Source organism: Corvus cornix, chromosome 3 (assembly GCF_000738735.6).
Source record: "Corvus cornix cornix isolate S_Up_H32 chromosome 3, ASM73873v5, whole genome shotgun sequence".
Taxonomy (NCBI): Eukaryota; Metazoa; Chordata; class Aves; order Passeriformes; family Corvidae; genus Corvus; species Corvus cornix.
Window position 1 is genome coordinate 103,990,851 of NC_047056.1, and position 25,537 is coordinate 104,016,387.

Consider the following 25,537-nt stretch of genomic DNA (forward strand, 5'->3'; position numbering starts at 1 on the left):
CGGTGGAAGCGTGGCTTGCAATGGAAGGTGACGCCTACGCACACGTGTGACAGCTACAGGTGGCTCCGTGCATGGGGCACCAGTGCCATCAACTTGTGCATGAAAGGAGCCATGGGGATCAGCCTCTCCTCCCAGGCAACTGGACATGGGACGACATAGTGTTAAGCTGTGCTAGGGGATGTTTAGGTTGGGCATTAGGAAGAAAATCTTCACAGAAAGGGTGATCAGATATCCGAATGGACTGCTCAGGGAGGTGGTGGAGTCACCATCCCTGGAGGTGTTAAAGAAAAGACGACGTGGCGCTCAGTGCCATGGTCTGGTTGACAAGGTGGTGTTTGGTCAAAGGTTGGACTCTATGATCTCAGAGGTCTTTTCCAACCTAACTGATTCTGTGATCGCCCCGCGCCGCCCGCACTGCCGGCGCTATCCCCGCACGCAGGGCGCACCATGGTTCCACCAGTGGAGCGAAGGAGCCGCCGAGCGAAGCGCAGCCCGCCGGGCAAGGCACGGACGACGCCGGGCACAGGGAGCCTGCGCTCCACTGCGAGTGTGGCCGAGGCGGCCGCGGTGCCAGCGCCGACCCCCGCAGGGCTCTGCCCCTCTGCCCGCGCCCCCCGCGGGTCCCGGCCCCGCGCCCCGCCCGCCCCGGGGCTTCCCCCGCTCCCGCCCGCGCTCCCCGGCCCCGCGCGCATGCTCGGAGCGCGGGGCGGCGCGCGGGGCGGCGGTCCTGCAGTGCGGGGCGGCGGCGGGCGGCGCGCGGGGCGGAGCGGGGGCGCGCACAGGAGCTGCGGCGCGAGCGGCGGCGGGCGCGCACCGAGGCGGCGCCGCGTGTCCCTCCGGCCCCAGCACCGCGGCGGGACCCCGGGCCCTGCGCCCTCCTCCGCACCGCGGACAGACCCCGCGCCCGCAGTAAGTGCGGGGAGGGACCGGAGGGGGAAAGGGGGGGGGGAGGGGTTTCCGGGCTCCGCACCCGCGAGGTGCGGGCGAGAACCGTCTGCCGGGCTGCCCCGCGCGGGGCTTTTGCTCCAGGGAAGGCGGCGGGATAGAGGCGCAGCGGGGCTGAGGCGAGGGCTGCGCGGCCTCGGCGCTGCTCAGCGCTCGGGGGTCATCCTCACCGGGAAAGTTGGTGTGCGCGGTCCGTGTGCGGGAGTTTTTCCACTGGCGAGATGGAGGGAAATCGTACCCGGAGCGATTTGCGGTTAACTCTTGAGAGATGAGAGACCGAATCCCCCACCGATCCGGATATAAACACTGACAGCATCCAAAGGAAGAGCTGAGCTGTCGCGTAACAATTTGCGCTTGGAAACGCTTTGGTGGAAGCGGTAGTCTTTGGCGTTCGTGTTCCTCTGAAAAGCGATAGCGAAAAGGGCGTGATTTTTTTTCCAGTAGGGAAAGGGGAGGAAAAAAAAAAAAGGGGGGGGAAAAAAAGACCGTCCGAAACCAAGCGCCAGACCAGCTCTCGCAAGGTCATCACACCACGGGGGAGGCAAAAGTGCTCCCGATCCATGCGGTCGCTTTATCGCTTTTCTTAATGCCTGTAAGGGATGTTTTTATTTTATCATTTAATTTATTTAACACGCGAGGTGTTTGCAGGTGGGAGCGAGGTAGGTGCGGGGCGGAGGTGCCGCGCTCCTGCTATTTACTAGGGCATCAATCGGAGTGAAGATGGAGGTGGGAGGAGATAACAAAAGCTGGTGTGCGATCCTGGGCATCTCCCACACGAAGGCGTGAGAAGGAGGAGGGAAAGGAGACGGCAGGAGAGAGAATTTCATTTCCAAAGATCAAAACAAAAGGAGGAGCAGGTTGAGGCAGATCGTGAGCAGCCGGGGCGGAAAGCGAGGGAGGAGATTTCCGCGCTGACCCGAGCGGAGCGGAGTGCGGGGGCTCTGCGGGGGCCGGGATGTGCGCGGCCGCGGAGGGAGGGAGGGAGGGAGCGCGGGCGGGGGCTGCCCGACCGGCGCAACTTTGCGCGCCAGCATCGCTTGGAAATGAGCTGCTCGCTCCCGGAGAGACGTGCTGTGTGTGTGGGGCGAGGGGAGGAACGCCTGCCGGTATGCTGAGCGCTTCTTCGCCCTCCTTTTCCAGCCCCCCGCCGGGAAGGACTGGATCCTGGCCGCGGGGTGTGGGGGCAGCGCGGTGCCCAGAGCTGCGGCGGGGACGCCCGGGGTGCCGCCCCGGGACACGGCGGCTCAGCGCCGTGCGGGCCGCTGCGGGTTTCCCTGCGGCGGCTGCCAGAAGGGTCCCCAGCACTGCCGCCCTCCCGCACAGCCCGGTCCCCGGGCACCGCGAGTCCCTCGGTCCCCGCCGCTCGTTGCCCTTCGCGGGGCTGCCCGTGCCGCCGGCTCCCCCGGTGCGAGGCTTCCCCCCGCCCGCCCGGGGGTGTCCCCACCCCCCGGAGTCCCCCGCTCTCCCCACTGCCCCCAGAAGGGAACGCCTCCCTCCTCCCACCCCAGCCGGGCGGTCCCCTTCCTGCATGAAGCCACTTTCAAGGTTCCCCCCACCCCAGCTTCGCATCCTGTCCCCAATGCCATGAGCCTTTCCTCTGCTGGGTGATCCCCCGGCACCTCCCTGACTTGCCCCAGCCCGGGCTTGCTGCTCGGGGCTCTGGCGTGCGGAGAAACCGTCGGAGATTGGGGAGGGGAAGGGGGGGGTTCATCTTACGCAACTGCAGACCCTCCACTTCCCCGCCCCTGGAGGAGCCTGTTCAGGGGCTTTTCGGAGGTGGGACGGGGCTCTCCGCCTTCTTCGGGCGAGGGGCAGCTGGAGCCGGAGCGGGCGGAGCTCCCGCCGCTGCTCAGGTACCGCGCTCCCGAGTCCCGCGCGACCCGGAGCAGTGCAGCAAGGCGGGGAGGGGCCTTACCTGCACCGCCGGGCTTTTCGGCTGACAAGGAAACGTGCAGATAACAGGGCGATGAAAACACCTGCCCTTTTCATTAAAATTGAAAGGTGATTACTTGGGCATTTGAGCTGTAGCTAATTATTAAAAGGCCAAATATATGAATAAATTCCGTGTTCTTGTACAGAAGATGTTAATGTAACAGATGGGTTTAAGAGATACAGGTACTTCTCCCAACAATTCTGCTGGCAAAATATTTTAGCAATTTTTTATTAGTGTGCCTGTGGATAGCCATTCTCTTCCTTTATACATTGGAAAGTTCAGATCTCAGAGGTATCACCATCTCTTTATGAAGAGTGAAAAGGTGTACATATTTTATAACCAGAATATGATATGCAACAGATTAATCACAGAGAAAAATAAGTGTATATGGAAGCTCAGTCTTTGTAAATACGTAATCACTGTCCCTTTCAGAATGTGTGCTTACTAGTGATTGTTTTTGTGACATGTTTTCGGAGTCATTAGTTTTCACTACTACCCTATTACTTGACAGAGTGCCTTTCCTTTTTAAAGAACATAGTTCATTTAAGAACATCAGTTCGCTTGAAAGGTCTTCTGGTACAGTGTTCAAGTAGCACAATCCATTTCAGGTTTGTGGACTGTAATCAATTCTAATTAAAACTTTAATTATGTTTTTCTCCATTCAAACAAAGCGTGAAGTAGTCTGGGCTAATGTTGCTGTCAAGGAAAAGTAAGGAAACGTGTTCTTCATCTTGGTTATGTGTTATCCCTGCATTTTAATTAAGGACTGAATCCTTAATCTTGTTATTTAGCCACAAACTTTTATGACATAAGGCTGCAATATTGTACCAGTTTTCTAGGTTTCCCTGTCTTCTTGCCCCATACAAAAGTATACTTGCACACAGAATTACACCGCTGATTTTTCAACGTGCTCCCTGTTCTGGAACATCCAGCTATTGCCAGCACATCAGCTGTGTCGTCAGGCAACATCTACTTTGGAGTATCACAGCGTTATGTAACCCACAACACAGAGCAAATGCCACAGATGTCTCCGCTGCTCTTGGTCCCGTTGTGCGGTTCCCTGTGTGCCTTCCCCTGGTGTATTGTGCCAGAAGAGTCATAGCTGATACAACCCCCCACAGCACCAGCTGGAAGGAAAACTGTGCTCTGGCCAGAATGATGAGGCCAAGTCCACCCGGGATGTGATGGGGCAGGGTAGGGCAGAGCAGAGCAGAGGAAATTAGGCTGGCTGTGCAGGATGGAAGCGGTGCAATGCTGCTGGCTTTAGTGCTGTTTGGAAAGGGTGCCACATGTCCCAGGGTGCAACATCCTGCTGACTGCAGCATGTCTGGGATCTGGGGGGATCCCGACGTGCCTTCCAGTAGGGTCCTGCTTGGGGATTGCAGCACGATTGTGGTGCTACAGGCCTCTTGACTTTTCTTTCCATATATACACTCATTATAGCTGCAGGAAGGCTCTAAATCTAAGAATATATATTCCCTTAACAAACACATGAACATGGTGAACTTTGTTGTGGGTGGTTCTGTAATTGTTTACATTTCAAGCTGTTGTCCTGCTTCTGTTTTTCAGATTTGGAATTGTAATGTTATGTCTGTCTGCAAAATGGATTCCTAAACTTTTTTGTATTGTATCTGTGCCTGATGCTCCCATTTTAGGTATTCAGTTCTGTCAACTTTTGCAGATTATCGTGGATTTCCAGAACTTTATGTCACTTGGCCAAAAAGTGCTGGCTCATCCTCTAATTGTGAATCAAGCAGCAATGTACACTAATTGAAGATAGAGTTAGAAAATTTAAAATATGGGAGACATATTTGGTTTTAAAGTCCTAGGAATTGAAACACAAAGAACTTACCCTGAGCAGCTGTGCTCCTTGTCTGTGATGTTAAACATTGTCAGCACCGGTCTTCCTCCTTTTGTTTTCAATACGTATTGTTTAACAGTGTGCTTTGGGGCTAAATACTCATTGGAGTGGTCTGTAAAGAAGCTTGTTTCTAGGTGGGTTTGATTGCCCATGGATTCTTTGTTTTCCTTTAATTTTGTCTTATATTAATAGAGAAAAGCAACTGTGTGATCTTCCTGTGTTATTTCTCATGCCTAATTTTGATTCAGACTACTCTGTAATGAGCCTAGACCATTTCATCTGTCTCCATTTTCTTTTGGGTCACTATTACCTGCATTTGCACACCTTTTGCCATTCTCTACATGTTTGGGATATTTTTTCTTCCTTCGGAGTGTAGTTTTGTTCCGTGTTTTTGTGTGTGTCTTCGGCCTTACCAATTATCTTCTTTGCGGTTTATTTCTTTCTTGGGAAAGACCATGGTTTGCTCCATATCTTCTCTCCATGGCACTGCTGAAAGCACTGTGTGGTACAGGAATGCAGGACCAACAGGGAAGGCTGTGAGCGTTTGCTGTGCTGGAAGATGTAAGGATCCACATGGGCTCCCATCACAGGGCGGCGCTTTCTTACCTCAGCTCCAGCTACTTGTCTTTATTCATAGAGAGAGAATCTTATCTTTTGAATTTTATGCTATTGGTCTGAGAGTAATAGCTATACACCTTTTCAAAGGAAACTAAACAGATGATAAAAGGATACCTGTTCATGGAATACAAAATCTCGGGGTAGTGCTGCAAATCCATATTGCTTTTTAAGTTATAAAGTGTGAAGAATATATATGTGTTCTTTCTTTTTTAACTATGTGGATGTTATCCACAGGGTCTCTGCTTTCAAGAGCTTTTCCACATTTGGATGTGAATGTGACTCAAAGGACAATAATACACATGTAGGAAATAAGGGCAGATTATTAGAAATGGTCTCACAGATGAAAGTTGAAAAAAGTAAGTAGTTTGAAGGAGACAGTTGAAGGAGAAAAAGATAAAAATCACTTGATAGACAAATTCACTGATGTGTTTATAAAAATATCAAGCTGTTTTTCTTTGTGATTATTCCCCTGAGGAAAATAAGGAACAGAATATGTTCTGTAAAATAACTTGTAAAACCACAGCTAATTGAAATAAATAGTGCTCCTTGGGAGTGAAAGGACAACTGCACTTTTGTTGGACTAAGCATGATGTGTTCTAAAATTATGATATCAAGGACAAAGGAATAAGCATTACAGATACTATTGAAGATTTTCTCCCTGAAATAAACCCCATGAAGTCATATTTTCAATCCCAGACTGTAAAAATGTAATGGAATGTATTATAACTTTCTCGGTTTCACTCTTCTGAAAAAGCAGGAGTTTGCTATGAGTTTGTCAACAACCTACAAGCTTTGAAGTAATGAGAAGTGATAATTTGAGATTACCAAGTGAATCTTTTAAGATAATTATAATAAAATAATTTGTTAATAGGAAAATAAAGAATTTTAAATTCTTTATCATCACAAAACCATTTGAGGAAGACTGTCTATACAATCCACATTAAAAATGTCTGAATTGATGTGCAGGAAAAAAGATGTAATGGTGATTCTTACAGCTTTTACACTAATGTATATATGAGATACTAAACTTTTTTGTTAAAATGACCTTTAATCACTTTTGGCTTAAAGTAGTTTTAATTTTAAATAATTGATGATTTCAGAGAAGCATCATTGTTTTTATGCAGCACTATTTAATACCAGAAAAAATAATTTTTCTTATTTCTTGTTCACTAACTTAGACTTTCTTGAAGTTCATTTATGAAAAGATTTCAAAACTGACATCCATAATGGTAAGACTTACAAGTGGTGTTGAAATTTTTTTTTGGTCCTGTCAAGGTATTTTCATACAGTACTTAGGCATAAAAAATAGCATAGTTTTGTTTTAACTCCTAATGAGTCAAATTGACCAATATAATAACCAATGGGATTACTTTGGTTGTTCAGACTTTGACTGTACGAGTCAAAATGTATACTCAGGAAGAAAAGAAGTTGTGACAGTAATTTATAGAGTTTTTAGACTAATAAATATAAGGCTTTAAAATTTTTGATGAAAATTATTTTTATTAGTTTTAACTTCTAGATAAATAGAAAGTTGTATGTTAGAGATGAAAGCCCTTAGATTCATAAATGTTTAAATCTGCAAGGAAGATTAATGAACATTTTAATCATGTCTAGTAGAGGCCATAGCGTTTGACTCAGCGATGCCTCTACTCTCCTGTTCACGAAACACATACAAATTTTGGAGGGGAAAAGAAAATCAGTCTTGATTTAAAGACCATGGAGAATGGAAAATGTAGCTCTGTTCTCTCTGTGCTTTTTAGTAATTAGTTATCCTTGGTCTTAAAATGTCTTGGTTCTGGACTTCACTACAAGTTCTTGAACCAATCAATCCCCAAAGTAGTTGAAAAAAAAAATCTTAACTAGATCAACTGTTCAGCCAGGTGTGTGTAGAGTACCTATGACTAGATTTTAATATCTAAAAATAATTTCACAAAGATAATATATCACTGATTTTTTTAAATTAAAGTTTAGTGTTCTACTTCATATAAAACATTTTTACTCAAAAGTAGATATTAAATCATTCACTGTAAGATGGAATCAAATAGCAGTGAGGAGACGTGAATATGATCCTTTTGTGGACTACATTTGAGAGTATATGTGATTTAATTAGACTTTATTCAGAATGGAGTAGTCTAAAATTAGAAAATCTTGTTTATAAAAGCTCTTACAATACAGCATATTTCTCTGTACTCTTATCTGCTATATTTAGAAATACAAAGTAACTAAAGACTCTTAGCGAATGAAATCTGAGACATTAGTTAGTAGTTAGAATTAAAATGCTTTTGTTTTTTAGTAGAAGTTGGTATATGTAGAGGAAAAAGTTAAGATTTTCTAAAGTTAGTGAAAGCGAACTTTTAACAAGTTTTTAGCACTGAAAATAAAATCAGCTTATATAATGAATAATGCTGCAAAAAGTTATTTGTGCAAGTATTAACATCCAGCACATATCCAGTAAATTTCATTATAGTCGATGTTCTTTCATTACACCAGAATATATACTGTATTTTTTAAGCAGTTATTTTTCCTTTCAAGTATACATTTTTTTAAATCATTCAAATGAATACCAACATTAATGAACGTTCTTGAAATTCATGTTTTGAATGGCATAGAAGGCTTTCTGTTTGGAAGTTTGATAGCCTGAAAAGGGATTTTAGTTTGATGCATGAAACATGTGATGATACTAATGATTTTTGCAAACCAGACTGACTTATACAAAAGAACTGCATCTTCAAATGTCCAGCAAAGTTTGACCTTGTATTTTCTGCCTCTTTTATTTTCTTTTTTTTTTTTTTTGATTGGGCCTTTGTTGTCGTGTTGGGGGTTTTTTGTTTGTTGTTTTAATCTGGCTTGGATATGTCTCGTCAACCACAAGTAAGGTTGAACAATGCTCTACAAAGAGCTCTAGTGGACTTGGAATCTGGTCCCTGCCATCCATGCAGAATGAGAAAATTTAGAAGAATAGTATGAAATCAGTATGTTACGTGTTTAACATTGTTAAAACTTTATATCATGCATCGTTAAATAAAGAGTCAAATAATCACAAACTGTTTTTTCCATATGCATAAATATTCTTGCCTCCTTCTGTCTGTGAAATCCTAACAATACACCAGTATTATTGAAATGCTGAAGTACTTAGCAGAAGTAGCTTCTAAGACTCCATTTTCCTCCTCAGTTATGGTAAGAAGACCACAAAGTAGCCTTGATCATTCTTCATAAATAGGTTTTGTTTGCAAGAGTTGTCCCCCACACTGGGTGAGTTCTTAGCTATTTAGTTCAATGGCTATTGTTTGCTCATTTTAATTCCTGTTTCGGAAAATAGGATGGTTGGAAGGGGCTATGATGTTTTTACATTTTTCTCAAGTGTCTGCCACAAAGAGGTGCTACTGGAACACAGATCAGTAAGTAACACTTTTTTCTACGTGGTTTAAGAGGTGAACATTACTCAGTCAGGCTTCCCACTCTCTTATATGAGAATGTAATCCTGAAGTGTCAACAGGTACTAACTGCCTCATGTCTTATCCTTAGCTTTTACTGATCCCTTTTTTCTTCCCTCTCTGGCTCTGCTTCCTGTCTTTGATTCTTCTCCAGAGGTCTCCTGTTGCCTGAGAGCCTCCCTCTCCCTGATGATACTGGCTATGTGTGTTTAACCATGGTGGATGCCTCCTTCATCTTGCATTTTAGCTGTGGTTTTGTTTTGTTTTTTAAACTGTGAGCTTTATAAAACAAGGATCTGGCCTTTGTATGTGTTCTAGAAAGTACAGCTGTATGTACAGTACTATAAGGGTAAATACTTTAATTAAAATTCTAACAACATACAAGATATATACTGTACCTACAACCTGTGCAAAAAGATGAGGTGCATGTACAGGGATTTCATAGAGGGACTTTGAGCCAATCCATGTCTGATAGCAGCCACTGGGTTTGCCTCCTGCAGAGCTAATTAGGATACATTCATACACGTTCTGCTTCTGCCCAGTGGGGCTGTTCACAGTGGCAAAGCCAGAGAGTTGGAAGCTGGCTGAAGCACACACTGTTCTCCAGCTGTTGGGCTGTAGTGTAGATACGTCCTAGAATATGTCCTGAACAGCTGGGTTTGTATCTGGATATCTCTAGATATGTACCAGGTGTCTGGTATTTTCAAAAAGAAGTCTATAAGAAGTCACAGCACAAGCACAATGTAAACAGATGTTGAGTACAGCTGTGTTCTTTCTGTGTGTCTGTCTGCTTTTTTTGTTGAGTTGCTCCCTTCAGTGCCTTAACGCTGTATCGTATTGCAAGACCCAAGATGTTCTTGTGAATCTGCAGAGTAGAAACACAGCTAATGTATTTCTTTTTCTTTTTTTTTTTGTTTTTTTCCTGGGTTGTGGAATGTTGGGGTAGGAAGATTCAATATAGGAGACTGAAAATGTTACAATAATTTAGCAAAACATGCTCTGTGGTTTTTATTCCAGCACAGTGCTGTAAATAGTTCTATTGTATATACCTGTCATCTAATGCCATAACATCTACGTTGTCAATTTGCTTAACAAAATCTATCAGTGCAAGTCCTTCAGTTACAAAGCAGTTTGCTTTCTTTAGATGAAAATGAGCTAGAGAACTGTTGGTAAGTTACTTCTATTGTTCGTGAGATACATTATTTTAGATTATTACCTCCTTCAAATATTTGTAACCAACTGTAGATTTTTTAATAATGTGCAACTATAAATAAATGAAAGCAATGTAACAAGGTTCTGAATTGTTGCATGAGAAATCCATGGTAAATATAAAATTCAAGAGTAATTTTTATTTCAGTGTCAAACAGTCCTATCATTACTTTGTAATGCTGTTTTACTGTTGGTGAAATGCAGCTAGTCAATTTAAATAAAAAAATAACCCTGGAACTTTGTGTGCTTCAAATATATGCAAAATAACTGTCTGACTATGACTTGAGTTTTAGTGGGTGTCTTGCATTGCACAGTCGGCTGAGGAGGAGACAGAGATATTTTTAAAATTGCTCTTTCTTCCATATAAATTGCAAGGTCTTGCAATATGTGACTCATTTCAGCTGCTAACATGTCCCTGTTGCCAACAGGAGTGTATTAGTGAAAACCAATAACAATATATCAATGTCAGCTCATCTCCAGATAAAAGAAAGAGTTCATGAAATGTTCAAGGTTGTTCTGGTGTTATATGTAACAGAGATAGCTGGAGATTGTAATTCTTGTATTGCCCAGTAAACCCCACCATTTACTGTTGACAGCATTGATACATTCAGAAGGTCATCAACATCTGAAGCTATGTGAGACAACTAACATATTCCCTTATTTTTGCAACTCTGCATTTTGTCACTCAGTAACTTACAAGGTTCTCAATTCTACAAAGACCTACACAGCAGCTTGCAGCCATTTCAGTCTTGTACTTCTGTTTTCCTTTGAAAATACCTTCAAGAAGACTGCAGAAATTAGCATTTTTTGTTTGTTCTGAAGGAACAGAGTTAGTGGTATTGCTCTGGACACTTGACTAATGAGGTACTCTTGCATAAACAATGAATCTGTGAGAAAGAAACAAACAAAAGCTATCAAATTCATTCAGCTTATAGGAGCAAAGTCACTGTCTGAGAATTGTGCTATGCTAGCTTGCCATGCTTCAAAAATTAAATTACAGTAAAAGTGGTTAGACGTGGTTGTACAGTGAAATGTGTGCCATCAGTGGGCAGTGGTGATGCCATGATGATTTTTTGCCTTTTCTTTTATACTCCTGTTACACCTTTTTAGAACTTCTGTATTCTTAGTGCTTTTTGCCTACATTCTTGGACTTGTTTGTTCAGCTAGGAGACTAAACATTTTAGAACTTCGTAGGTAGGGATCAGTGTGCCCCAGGCCCCAAGGTCCTCTCCAGAACACATTCTGTAAACCAAGATAGAACCGTCCAGGGGAAGGTTCCTTGGGGAGGGGGGGGACTCATTCAAGCCTCTCATTGGGGAATCTTTGATAGATATGCTAAGTAGTGAGACCTATAATGTTAGACCAGATGTATTGTGGGTGTGCATTGTGGTGTGCATTAAGGTGCATTCGACCTGGATGTAGTGCACCTAAGGATCCTTAAAATAAATACCAAGGTAAAATCCTTTTTCCCCTTCTAACCATGTTTGACTCTCGATTTTAAGACCAGGAAAAGGCATCAGTGGCATTAGCAGAGCTGTTGACAAACACTGACATCAGGAAATCTTTAGGAACACATGGAAGGATGGCTTGATGGTCATTATTAAAAATTCCCATTGAGTTAAATGTGAAATGGCGATTTCTGGATCAATCCCATCCTGAAGTAGCTGGACCAAAGTCCAAGGCCATACAAATGTAAGGACTCATTCTGTGAGCTGATCACTGTGATCCCTACTGGAAAAAATTGGATCAAGGAATGGATTTGAATAGTACAAAGTACATACTGAACCACCAAAACACGTCTGTGAGTGACTAGATTTAAATACATGGGGAAATCTGTTGCTTTGAACACGCAGAGTTGACTAGAAATGTAGGTGTTAGTGTTTAGTAAGCTCATAGTCTAAGGAAGATGAGACTCAGGGAAAAGGAGAAGGTGTGATCATGAATCATGTCAAATGCAGGCAAGATCAGATCTGTGAGGATTTCAGTGCTAGGGAGATTAAATTAATCAGGAAGAGGGGAGCGAGGAAAAGGAGTAGGATAACACTTGAAGATAGCAGAAGGCAAAGTTGTCAACATCTAGGAAAGAATGAGGAGTGGAGTCTCACAAAAAGGGTGATTAATATGAAAAGTACTAACAGATTCACCACTTTTTGTGATTTTTTTTAGGTGTTGTGAGAAAACTTTGCAGGGAAAATTTGAATTTGCAGGAAATATTAAATTTAACGATAAATCCATCTGATTCTTGCCACTTTTCTCTGAACTGCTTCTTCAGATGCAATGACAGACAAGCTGTATCAGAACTGTACTAGGGCAGCAGCATCTGAGTTAGGTGCTCAGAGGAAGCCCCTACTGAGCTGCCAGTGACCACCTGAGCTGAGATAACTTACATTGTGTGTCAGATGGGTGGTAGATGTAACTGTTGGAGAAGGGGGAAGAGAATTGAGATGATTTTAAGTCACATACAAGTCCTAAAAATGACCACAGAAACACCCCCAATGCAGGCTCTCTCTGGCAGTGAGCTCTGTGTGGGTGCAGGGGAATTTGCTCATCCGAAGGCATTTGTGACATGAAACTAAGTGGGGAGAAGGATTCAAAAATAAAATGTGAAGTATTTGCATAAGACTTTATATGTTCTTTCATCATATGATTCATTGATCTTATGACTGAACAGCTGCTCTTAAAAATTCTGCTTTTCTGAAGTAAAAACCTGTTTGGAGAGCTGATTTTGAAGTATTTATGTGGTAAGTTGCTCATTGTTTTGCATTTGTATTTATGTGCCATGTAATTTTTCACTGCTGATGTCAGTTTTGAATGGGATCTGACAACTACAGTACTGGCAGATTTATAGAATTTAAGATTATTTCATTCACTTAGTATTACATGATGATGCAGAAGGCAGAAACATACCTTGTCCAAGAGCTTTTAGAGAGTTGATGGCAAAGCAGAGGATGGAATCCCAAACCCTTATTCTCAGAGAACTGTAGACTCTTTTTTACCCATGTGCTTGACCACAGTGCTACAAATGAAGTTCCTATCATGGGAGGAGCTCAGTTAGCACAGATAAATTGAAAGTTGTTGTACAAAGCCTCACAAACTTTGTAGTTGTTACAAGCCAAAGTAAAAAACATTTCGCAAATGTGTACATTTTTCACCTCCAGGTATTTCAGTGCCAGACATCGGTTAACACCAGTCTCTGCCTCAAAAGAGTTGTCCATACACTTCTGATATCATTCCCATATTGATGATTGTCTTCGGTCAGAGAGACAAGAAGTTCAAGGCTTGCTGGGAGAGTGACCACATCTGGGGTTTTGAAAGAATGAAGATGCAGGACTAGAAATTTGGATGAAAGCAGTGTCTCATTGGACTTCTGGTGTGGCACTGGTCTACCTTGAGTGAAATATGATGTCTGATTGCCCCAGCACCAGGTGATCTACATTCCTGGCAGCAGGAAGGGGACCATGGCACCATCTTGAGCTGAGCTCGCCATCCAGCCCTACCCAGCCTTTCCTGGCAGGGCTCTATGGTCACATCTGCTAGAAAGGGAAGTTTTCGCTGCTGCCTCACTTTCCTATTACCCTTCCTATTTTTTTTTTTTTTTTTTTGTGGTTTACCTCACCCAAATGACCCTTTTTTCTTTTTCTGGGTGAAGAGGCAAGACCAGTTTTTTGTTATCTACCTTGCACGTGGCCACACAAATCCCGGGATATACACAAGACATTAGGCAAGGAGTTCTTTCCAAAAATGAATGTGGCTCTTTGGAGAGTGTAACCTTTTTTGGCAGCAGAACTGGATGGTGTCAGATTAAAATCAGTGTGTAATCATCCCATGGTGCAATGGGAGCAATACAGAGCTGTGATCGTTGTCTGCCTGTGACCTGTTCCTGAGGCTTGTCTTTCCTCTTGGCTCTCTGAGGTACTTGGTAGGAAGTTAAACATTGCAGTTTAGCAATATTGGCAAACCTTATAAATTCTTACAGGAGAAAGTGATTGTGTGTTGTTGATGAAATAAAAATTTAACAACAGTATTAAATCATTAATAATAGGTAATAAAAGTAATAAATATGTATAACTTAAATTTAAATCATTAGTATCAGCACCAGTTTAACTTTGGAATATTTATAAAGTGGAAATAAGAAGGTATTTACATGTCTCCCAGTTTCCCATGCTTTTGCTGGTGAGGTCTGTTGGGTGGTGGTGTGATAATGATGATCCACTTGGACTAAAGCTGATGAGGAATGAACTGCAGAGCATGGACTGGGCTCATTAAGTAGATAGCGAGGAGGTGCACCTCTCCATTATCTCTGGGTTTTAATTACATTGGATTAATTATATTGTATTATTGTATCTACATACATTTGTATGTATTTACATACAGTTCTTATGTCAGTTTTAATTATTAGTTTAGTCATAGTCCTTGAAATATTTTTCCTTTTTAGGTTTTTGCATTAAAAAATGCAGGTGTCAGCATGCTCATTGCACATGCACACAGGGTTGTCAAAGTAGTATGAACAAAAAGTCCGACCAGTTTCTCATTTGGATTTGAAGTTATCCTTTAGAAAGAGACTGACCCCTGTGCTTTGCACCATACTAAATGGCAAAGCTCTCCTATAATGTACAGCCAAATTCCATTTTAGACAGGCTTTGTAGCTTTTCCCCTTGGACATGTGAAGCATTACCTGGAAATCACTTTGAGTATGAATGAACAGAAATGTGAAGATTTCTCAGTCCAGTGCAGAGAACAGGCATAACCGGTTACATTCTGCTAATCCACGGGCTGTGCCTGAGATTTGTCGCTGCAGTAAGCGTTGGCAGGAGTGGCTGTTACCTGCTCTTGCTTGTTTCAGAGGGGCATGGGTGTGACAATGTAAAGACCAAGACCTGGTAAAAATAGTGTTTTTAGAAGTACTAGAGCAGAAGAAAATAAAAGGTATGTATTTTGTGTGGAATGGTCCATAACCTGTGTGCTTCCTGTTTTTCCTTTGAAAAATCCCTTATTTCTTTGGTCAACTGTAGGTGATCATTACTTCCCATTTATGATTATGGCAAAATATTTAAAAATGGAGTCATTTGAGCACCAGTCATGCTGGATATAAGCCAATTCAACTCCATCAGGCTCCATCAAGTTGTTAGTAAGTGCTGTCAGGCAAGTCCACATTATGGAAGACAAGAGAAGAAAATCTGCCATGTGTAAGAGTTGGTTGTACAATTTTTTTTCAGCACATCAAGACTCAGGAGCTCGTACAGCAAATTTTCCACCCTAGGTGTGTAGTCTAGAAGTAGAACTGAAAATTCTGGTTATTTTTCAACAAACTAACTTGCCAGTTTTATTCTGCTCCTGTACCTTCAGACTGTTCAATGGGACTTCTTATCACTCTAAATGAAAAATTTAAATGTATGCTTCAGCTGTGGTGGGACTTTGCTTTGGCTGGAACAGCCCTGCATCCCATGGCTAGCTGAAAGGGCTCAGTCACTTGATACTTCACTTATTTTTTCTGCCAGAAGCACTTTGACAGCACATGCCTTAATGTGTCACTGCAGTATAACTTGTTCCCAGGGGAGCAGATGAACAAGCAGGGAGGAAATGATCATCCTGCCTCTCTTCCCAGGCAGCTTACATCGATTAGTAGGCAAGGCTGCTCCCTGCACTCTGCCATTCCTGCAAGGATTTTCCATATCTATCTTCCACTCAGCCAAAATCAAAACAAGCTGCAAGTAGTGGAGAGGCAGAGTACGGCTGGTGGGAAGCGGCAAGCAGCCCTTCCTATGGTGAGCAGATGAAGTAGCTTTTAAAAAAGATTATGATAGGAATATATTCACTAGCATGAAGCTTACCCAACCTGTCTCAATTTTTTCTCTTATCAGATGGTTTCTTCTAGTTTTGTGTCAGGTATAATCTCCTGTGCATCTGCATTGCATATATTACCTTATGTCTAGACTGCTTTCGACTGGAATAAATATTTTCTTGGCTGGGGAGTAGGTGGTGTGGAGTGAAGCACAGAGGATGCTGCTGAGGTCCTGTTTCTGCATCTGGTGTGGGCACAGCCAGCCAGCATCAGGTGTCTGCCTTGGGCAGGCAGGAGAGGGCTGTCCTGGGGACAAGCCCAGGAGCTGGGGCAGTCCCAAAATCCAGTGCACAGCTCACCTCAGCACCCACCATTTAGTGACAACTGGCACCTGCCATGAAGATACTTCAAGAGAATGGAGACTTGAAGACAGCACAGACAGGTTGAATGATGACCCATTTTTTTCTAAGATATAAACAACCCACATCGGTCACAAATTATGCCCAGGTCACAAATTTAACCTTGCATTTCCCCAAGGTCTTTGTGAACCTTGGAGGGAAAGTTTCGTGCTCCTCTGAGTCATACACAGGCTATTGTGCCATTACCTCTTCTCTGTAAGTTGGCTCTGGGAGAGCCTAATGTACATTTACCTACTCTATTCATGAAGGAATTTGCAAATCTACCTCCTACATCTGTGCTGAACTTCCATATGGTATAGTATGGAGTATATAAGTTTATGAAGTATTCAGCACCAGTGTGCATAGCTTGTGCGGGGATTTAGGGATCTGTGGGGATTCTTTTAAAGTAGATTTAATTTAATTTAATTTAAATATTTTTTAAAGGATTCTACAGCTCACTGCAGAATCTTTAACTCTTTTCATTATTTTTATGTGGAAATTCTCCTTCCAGTGTGGAATGGTTTGGAGTGGAGCAGACTTTTCCACTAGACCAGGTCTCTCAAAGTCCCATGCAGCCTGGTCTTGAATTCTTCTAGGGATGGGACATCCACAACTTCTCTGAGCAACCTGTTTCAGTGCTTCACCACCCTCACAGTAAAGAATTCTGCTACTGGTTATCCATTATAAGAATTAATAAATAATATGAATTTTATTACTGTTAGAATCTAGGTCCATGTATCTTATACCTTCTATAAGGGAGACCTTATAGCAGCCTTCCAGTACCAAAAGGGGTAAAGCTGGAGAAGGAAGTTTTTACAAGGCATGGGGTGATAGGACAAAGGGTAATACTTTAAACTGAAGGAGGGCAGATTTAGATTAGATATTAGCAAGAAATTTTTCACTGTGAGCATGGTAAGAAGATGTAACGTGTTGCCCAGAGAAGTTGTAGATGCCGCCTCCCAGGAAATGTTCAAGGCCAATCTGGATGGGGCTTTGAGCAACCTGATCTAGTGAAGGTTGTCCCTGCCTGTGGCAGGGGTGGGAACTGGATAATCTTTAAGGTCCTTTCCAAGCCAAATTATATGATTCCATGAAAAATGAGAGCCCCCATTTTTGTAGTAAAGTAAATAGCAAAGAGAAGTTCTTCTGTTCCTGATGTTCTTTGGGAAATGCTATTCCAAAATAGTTCTATGTATAAGTACTCTTAGTCGAGGGAATTAACTGGAAACATAACTGTATTAACAAGATGCTTTTCTGAAGAATAAGGAAGGAATGAGAAAGTTATCGCCTTGAATTTCTAAGGAATGCCTTTTGTAATTCATATCCACTACCGATTTTAATTTGAACTATTGTTCAAGTATAGGCATGTTCATAATGATTGAATCATTTGATGTTGGGGGGAATTACAGAATTACAGAAACTTGAAAAATGCCAGTTACCAAGGCAGTAAAAGTAGTTCTCTATATGTAAGAATAGAAAGCTAAGCATGAGACTGAAACCACAGCTCCATAAATGGTCTTGCTGCACATCATGTTCCTACCCACAAAATCCAGGATGCAATTACCTGGCTTTATTAGGCACAAAAGAAGGGCTGTCCCAGGAAGAAATTACCTCATCCTGAGGCTGGAACTAGGACAAAACTCCCCGATCCTGAGAAAGGTGTATTTACCTTTCTCAGGGTTTCCTTGCTGCTCCTGAGGCAATTGGTGGTTAATTGGTGGTTAACATCTCCATTTTGTCTCAGTGCCGCAATCAGCCTCCGTTCTTTTTCCAAAAGCTCAGCTTTGTCTGAAATGCCACTGTGTGACCCATGGAGCTTGCTGCTGGTAAGCGAAGCTTGATGGACAGCCTACGCTGTTTCCAGGGTGTAGGAAACATTAGGAAATACTGACAACATCAGTGTGATGAAGTAAATAGTATTCTCCAGCTGCTCTTCGTCTTTGAAAACATTACTTTTTATGGCCACAGATTTTTCAGTGGGAAACACTGAATACAGTTCAGGACCAGGCTTTATCTAGGCTTCCACTGGTCCTAACTCCAATAAACTATTTGGCTCCTTGCGCTGTAACAATGTTAGAATTAATTCTAGTTTCTGACAGAAAATCACCCCTGAGTTAGTGCCTAAGTCTCCTGCATTAGAGATCCACATCAGCATTTTTGGTGCAAAAATAACTGTTGCATTACATCTGTATCTAATATCCTATCTCAAGTATAGCATTTGTGGCACATTTAATGGTATTTGGTTATCTAAAAAGTGCTCTGTCAGAGCATACCACAGGTATCTAGGTGGTGGATGTAGTGTTGCTATTTATATCATAGTGCTCTACAAATATTAATAACGCTGTGGTTCAGAGTGAGCTATAGCCATAAACCTGTAAAATAGCTCCCCACAGTTCATCTTGATAGTCTGTTGAAATTGGGCTGGTCTGACTATACCCCCTTCAGGCTGACTGCCAATCTCATATTTTATCCTGAAATTCCTCAAGGAGACACTCAAAATAAACACAACACTAGCAACTGCTTGAATTATACTTAAGGCAATAGCAAGCATTGTTTCATAGGTTTCACTTTAGCCTCTCTGTGGCTTTCTTGAAAATCCTTGAAGTTTGACCTTTTGAATACATTTTGCTCTTATTTATCCCCCTGTTGACTACAGTAGGAACTGAATGAGCATAGCTGAGAAGGGAATGGGTATCTCATAGATGCTAACCTGTTAGGACTAAATTATCCCTGTTAGTCCCACATTGCCCAGCACCAGGAGCTTTATACAGTGCATATCTCCTCACTAGCTTGCTTTCAGCAAAAATACAGCTATTAGATTTGCTTTTGAGTTTCCATAGGAGTGGGGGGAAAAAAAAAAAAGCAAGCTAGAAATTACAGTATTATTCCAGGCACCATTTCAGAGATGTTCAGCTTTTTGTTCTGCAAATGCTTTTTCTTTGCTTCTTTTGAAAATAGCTGATCTTGTAATTCACTCTTAAGGACTAAAGGTGATCAAAATAGCCCATCACCAAGGTCAGTGTACCCTTGAATCAGACAGGTTTGCTAATTTTAAACTTCAGTGTTTTTCAGAATGTAGAATGTTTAGCAAGAATAAAAGAGGTAGAATGTGGGATTGGGACAATATGAATGTTCACACACTGCTGCCAATGAAAGCAAAGCTTACAGGTCTAATTTTAGGCTTTTCAGCCTTGGTATTGTTCCTTACAGCACAGTTATTTTCCATATGATACAAAGCACTCCTTTTTTTACAAGTTTTATAAACTGCTTTAGAGAACAAAAGCAAGGACAAAGTGAGTATATGTCATGGTTGAAAGCAAATCAAAGAAGCTTAAGTAAGGCTGAAGTTAGCGATGGTTGTATGCCAGTTCTATATTCAGAGGACAATTCTTTAAGAAAAACAAGAATCTAGAGAAACATGTTGCAAAACCTGGAAGTAGAGGTACACGGTATCTGAACTGGGACCCTTGGCTGTGACTGGATGTGCTTCAACCCATTTATTTAATTTACACTGTGCTCAGATGCCTAGTAAGTTAGTCCTCTTAAAAAATGTCAAAATGACCTGTGCTGTTTGGAGAAGTAGGACTTTCAGGATACTTACCTATCTCTCAGTGCTCCAAACTACACATTGTAGATGCAGTGAGGATGCTACAACTAATTCTTTATGCAACACCAGATAGATAGTGTTTTCTATAGTTAACTTTTACTGATGCATTAGTACAAAACTATTTTATAGAATTATAGAAATAAATTACTGTAGAAATGGTTGTATTCTTTCCTGTAAATTAATTACCAAGGACTGGAACCAGTTGATATTAAGTCATTCCCCATGGAAGTGTCGTCAGCAATGGTATTAACCTGTCAAAAAGACCTTTAAAAATAATTAGGTTAACAAAGTCCCCATTTTTCATCTAAGAGAAGCTTATTAATGGAATGAATATATGACATGGTTCAGAGAAATCGGAGAACATAAAACTCTGTCATTTTTGTTAGTTAATCTGCTGTTTGAAACTGGTTGATAACTGTCTATATTGGCAGAAAGAGTTCCTTGGGAATAGTCTCTGCAGGGGCTGCTGTAATGCTGAGCAGGTATTTTGTCCCAAAAGTTCAGCAAAGGTCCACTGCCTCCTTACTGGGCTTCACCAGGCAGGCAGTGCTGAGGCTGGGGTCATGAGGCTTGGAGCACAGTTTGGCTGAAGGCTCTGCAGTTGTCCCTGAACTGGGAGAGTCATCTCAGTCTGAGCTCTGGGGGTAGAATACTTCTTCATGCCATTCTAGCTGTCTAGGAGTTAAATGTTTAGTCTAAACTAATTGTGTTGACTTTTTTCTTAATCAAAAAAGAGTAGGCATTTCCAGAGAGCAATTAATCCCAGCCACCTTTTATATATACTTTTAGCATGGAATGAATTACCCCTTGCTGAATTGGGTGCCTGTTTCTCTCCATTGCACACTGGAGCCTTGATGACTAGATTAGATATCCAGCTTCTAGTGGCTACCACCCAGGTAGAAATAACCTGGATTAATCAAGTTCCCTGCTACTGACTATAATAACTTCCCTGTTATTGTTCTGTGTATGATTTATGGATGCTGTGTTAGAGGAGAAGAATCTTCTCTTGTTTTTCTTTGCAGTAATTTCAAATGGTTTGTAATTAATAGTACGGTTGCTCAGTTTTCTGTTGTTCCTGGTCATATGAATGTTTTAAAAATTGTGGCATTTTTTTTATTTACTGTAATCATTAATAATATTTAAAAAAGCACTTTAATTGATTTTCGTGATGGAACAGGTTAAATTAAAGGCTGGCAGTTGGTTGGTTTTCTGGATTCTGGCCAGCTTCTTGGAGTCGTAAATCAATGTAACTCTTTTCAAGTTAAAGAAAAAAATGCTTCTAAGAAAGTTGGAACACAGATACTGGAATAGGGTGGGAGTGTGACATTAGTGAAGAATAAGCTGATTGTCAAATGGCTTTATTTGGAGGCAGGCACTAATTTGATGGAAACTTCAAGATGGTAATTATTGCTCAGGACTTTCCCATGCATGTCAGATCTAAGATTTTTTTCCCCTTTTTTTTTTTTTTTTTTTTTGGAACCACACCTATATGGCAAGCAGAGCAGAGGAATAAATTGATAAATTGATTGCTCCTCTTAACACTAAAAAAGGTTTTTCCTAGATGTTCTGAAAGTGATTTTTTGAGAAGTATAGCTAGCTTTTAAAAGAGAGAGTACAAATGCTAGTGACATGACATCTCTAGCCTCAATGCGTTTTCCGTTTTCATTACATCCTTTGGTCAGGGGTGGACTGGCATCAGCAACAGTCAGGTTCATTTCTGCATTTGTTCCGGGAAAAACAACCAAAACCAGTAAAAGCCTCTACCTTGGCTCTCTCCTTGAGTGTTTTCTCCTCTGACCAGTCTGTGGGGCTTTGGGGTAGTTGGGGATTGCCCGAGTGTGAGGGCAACATTTGTATCAGTCTTGTCCTCCCTGTTGCATCTGCGCCCCCCCACCTGTCAATCATGGTGTTCCTTTCATGGCTGTCTTGGGTTTCTTAGGCTTTACACAACATAATTATAAGCTGCATAATTCACTTAGCTTTACAATCTGTTTTTTAACATAAAATGCTCTCCAATATCTTACAGTTTTCAGCATCGTTTAAACATGCTGTGTCCTGCTGCCATGCCTCCTATTCAGCCTCTGCCTCTCTGAATGATGCTGACAGCCCTGCTGGCAGCCTGGGCATGCATCCCTCTCTGTTCTTTGGGAGTGGCTGTGTTATCTTTGTGCCTGGAGATGCCAAGACTGTTTAAATGTCAACAAGATGTTGCCCAGATGAATTCCTCTGTAGTTTAAACAAGCATACCTCTGGTTTTTTTCCATTGTGTATCCACCTTGCATGCTACGAACATCACTGCTCTCATTGCTTTTGCTGATGAAAAGTCAGATAAGGAAAAGACAGGGTACAGACAAAACACCAGGGGTGATGAGAATTGGCATTGGGTGGGGAGTAAGAACCAGATAGGAAGGAAGGAGGAAAGGGAAGTGGGAGAAAGAGTCAGGAGAAACTGGTAGAGATTTAGTGGGACTGGCTTGGCAAGCCAGGGAGCCAAAAGTACAGGGTAAAGATGGACAAGGTAGAAAGAAGAGGGACAACATGGGCCTGAGATTTACAATCGATTTGCTGTTACCTGTCTGTCTCCCAGCAGAGCCATGGTAATTCTGTGTAGACATTCTTAATGCTAAGCACGTCTGCATAATAAAACCAGCTTAACCTATATTTACTGTGTGTGTACATCTCTATATGTGGTGTTGTTTCTCAGCAACACTTATATTATGAGCCGTACCCTACTCTGTTAATGTGCACTCACAGCTTGGCACTCACAGTCACCCAGGACTAACACTGATATAATACAGGATCATTCACAGTCCTGGCTTTTCTTATGAAGAATCAAATGCCAACCTGAATTTTCACAGGTTCACAGTGGCAGTGTGCAAGAAATTGGGACCTTCAGAATATTAAGAAGTGGTACCACATGAGACAAGGCATGCATTCACAGCCTTATGAAGTTCAGTATGTGGCCTGCTTTGTATGCTGGTGTTGTATTCTTAGAAAGTAAAGGTGACAGAGTTTAAGTTGCATTTTGAGCAGGGAATGCAGCAACTAAATACTTGAGATGAGATTTGCATAGCTATTTAGGTACCTGGTGAGAGTTCTGAAGAGCACTCAAGCTGCCAGAGGGATGCTTGATACATTTACACTGAATATCACCTTGATTTACTTGAACAGAAATGAACCAAGGCAATTAGACAACAGTACCTACATTAGCCAGTAGTCCATACCCATAGAAGCACTTACATGTTTTTGTAAAGCTGGCTCCTTATACCACTTGCCTTGAAGTCTGCATTTTTCCTTTCCAAGATATGCACATTTCTCACCAAAAAAAAAAAAGAATCTCAGATTTTTGTCAGATTTTTGTCATATTTTTATAAGTGAGAAAAGAGATTTTTGTTCCCTTTTCTTGAATCTATTTCTTGACACACACCCACTCTCCTCCCTCTTTGCTTGGTCGTAGTAACAGGGCTACTCTGATCAGGAAAGATAAAGATTGTTTTTCACCATGAAAAAGCTGAATACCTGAATACCATTTGTTCTGTACTCTCTTTTGCCTTGGAGATTGAAAAATATTGCTATCAGAAGCCCATCATTTGGAGCCTTGTTCACTTCCAGAGGGCATTCTGTAACAGGTTCTTTTCATACTAAGTCTTTTGGAAGTAGTTCAGGAGAAAAAAAAAAGAAAGGAAAAGAAAAGAAACCCCAAACCCTTCTACAAGTATAACCAGCTCAAACAGTTCTTTGCCTTCTGGCAGGGAATGTTTCTTATATCATGTCCTCTGATTTGATTTAGTAGGTGTCCCAAACTCCTGGAAAGTGCCACAATAATTTTTAACATTACTTTGTTTTGTGATGCTGGATTCTGGGGATTTGGGGATTTTTTTGTTACTATTATCTTTCATTCTGATGTTTATCTTTTACCTAAACTGCAGCCTTAATTTCCTTTAACTTTTCTCCTGTGTTGTCACACCAGAGAGAATTAACAGCTCTACCAGCACAGCATTTAATGTAAGCAGGGCCTGATCCAACTGCAAACCTGGTAGATTATCTCTTGCTTTCAAACTTTGAATCAAGACCAGGTGCCTATCCAAAAACTGTATTTTTGTTCAATGACAAATATCAGAGATTAATAAGGAATTTGTGTGTGAAATCGTACTTTTTCTGCCCTAAATGATCGCTACACTTCTTCCTAAGTTGTTAAAATATGGGACTCTATGAAATATTTATCAAGTTTTTAGCCTTTAATGATAACAACGTTTAAGGCATTTTCTGTCTAGTTTTGAATTTTCCAAGTTATTTGTAGTACTTACATACCCATAATATGGTAAAAGGTAATAGACTTAAAAACAGTTATCATACCTTTTTGCACATGATGGAGAGTGGGAAAAAAAATGAAAAGTATTCATAAATGATTTGTGGAATTGATTAGTGAAGTGAGAAGGTTTGTGTATGATTTGAGATTACCCATAACAATTGGATTTGAATCTGACTATAAATTGCTGCAGCATGGTTATGTAATACTGAATATCGGGAATATAAAACATCAGGTGGATTTACTGGCAATAAGAGGAAGGCAATGCCTGTGGGACATTGATGACTGTACTCTAACTAGTAGAAAGTGGGAGAGGAAATGGAAATTAATGATGATAGATCTCTGAAATTACCAGTTCATATCAAATAGCAGTTAAAATATCTAGGGACTAGTAGGACAGTAGAAACATATTCTGTTTTATAAGTGTGTGGAGCATTCCATCTGTAATTATAGTCACTTGCATGATAAAGAATTAGTAAATTTGTAAAAAGCCTAGAAATAGGGAGTAAAGTTGTTTAGAAATGTGGCGCATAGGCTGGGCAGAGTCTGGCTATTTCATGCCTGATGAGGAGCAGGTGAATAAGAAATAGTCACTGTTTCTCACAGTGCCAGAAAGAGGGCCACCAATGAAATTATTGTATAACGTTTAATTAAATTATGAAACTGGTTTACACAGGATGTTGTGGAGACCAAGATATAAATGTGGCCAAAAAGGGATCAGACAAATTCAGGAAAGCTTATTTGATCAGTGATTATTAGGCATGATAGTCTGGAGAATCAGTGGAGAGAGAACAGCACCTCCAAAGTATGACTCATCCCATCCTAGAAGTATCTTAAATGAACTTGCTGAGTCTCTACCTGGAGATGACTGTGTCTCTGTTGGTCTAAATTACTAGCTTAGTACATACACCAAAATTTGAGAGCATTAAAGCAAGCTGATTTAAATCCCACTGTAGAGGTTATTTTCCTATACTAAAGATATGGGGCATTTTTGCAATTAAAAAAGCTGTGGGTGCAATTCAGTGGTGAAAAGGGTGTTTGATTATAAAGAAGTTATTTTCCTATTTGTCAGACATACTTTTGTTCTTTCTTAGCATCAGTTTAATTTGTGTGCTTTATTGCAGAAGTATAATAAATATGAAAGAGATTGTATCATCCCCAAAGAGACTATGTCATTCCCAGCCTCTGGAATCATTAGAGAGCACAACCATTTTTATCTTAAACCTTTTTGCCTCCACATTCTCCAGTGATGAGTGAAGTAATCATGAGGTAATGCCAAGGAAGGCAGTGTTTGATATTTCTAGCTTTCCAGATTCTACTGATTTAAATAGTCCAGGGTAGCTGCCAGTGCAGTTCCTGCTTAGTATCATGGTTGGGAATAAAAATATTTCACCCACTGCTGTCTCCTGTCCCCTGGGAGTCGCAGCTGCTGTGAAAGGCA

At 41.6% G+C, this 25,537-nt stretch overlaps 1 protein-coding gene across 2 annotated transcripts in view; it reads left to right on the top strand.

Annotated features, from left to right (window-relative positions):
* Nucleotides 1-729: 729 nt before the first annotated feature.
* VSNL1 (visinin like 1) overlaps nt 730-25,537 on the top strand; it is an 87,039-nt gene continuing 62,231 nt past the window's right edge. The window contains exon 1 of one of the 2 annotated variants that reach the window (XM_039568760.1): nt 730-909. The gene's annotated coding sequence lies outside the window, so the exon portion shown is untranslated. Of the gene's footprint in view, nt 910-1,739; nt 1,803-25,537 lie in introns of those variants that run through there. The other variant, XM_039568761.1, reaches the window with a different exon arrangement.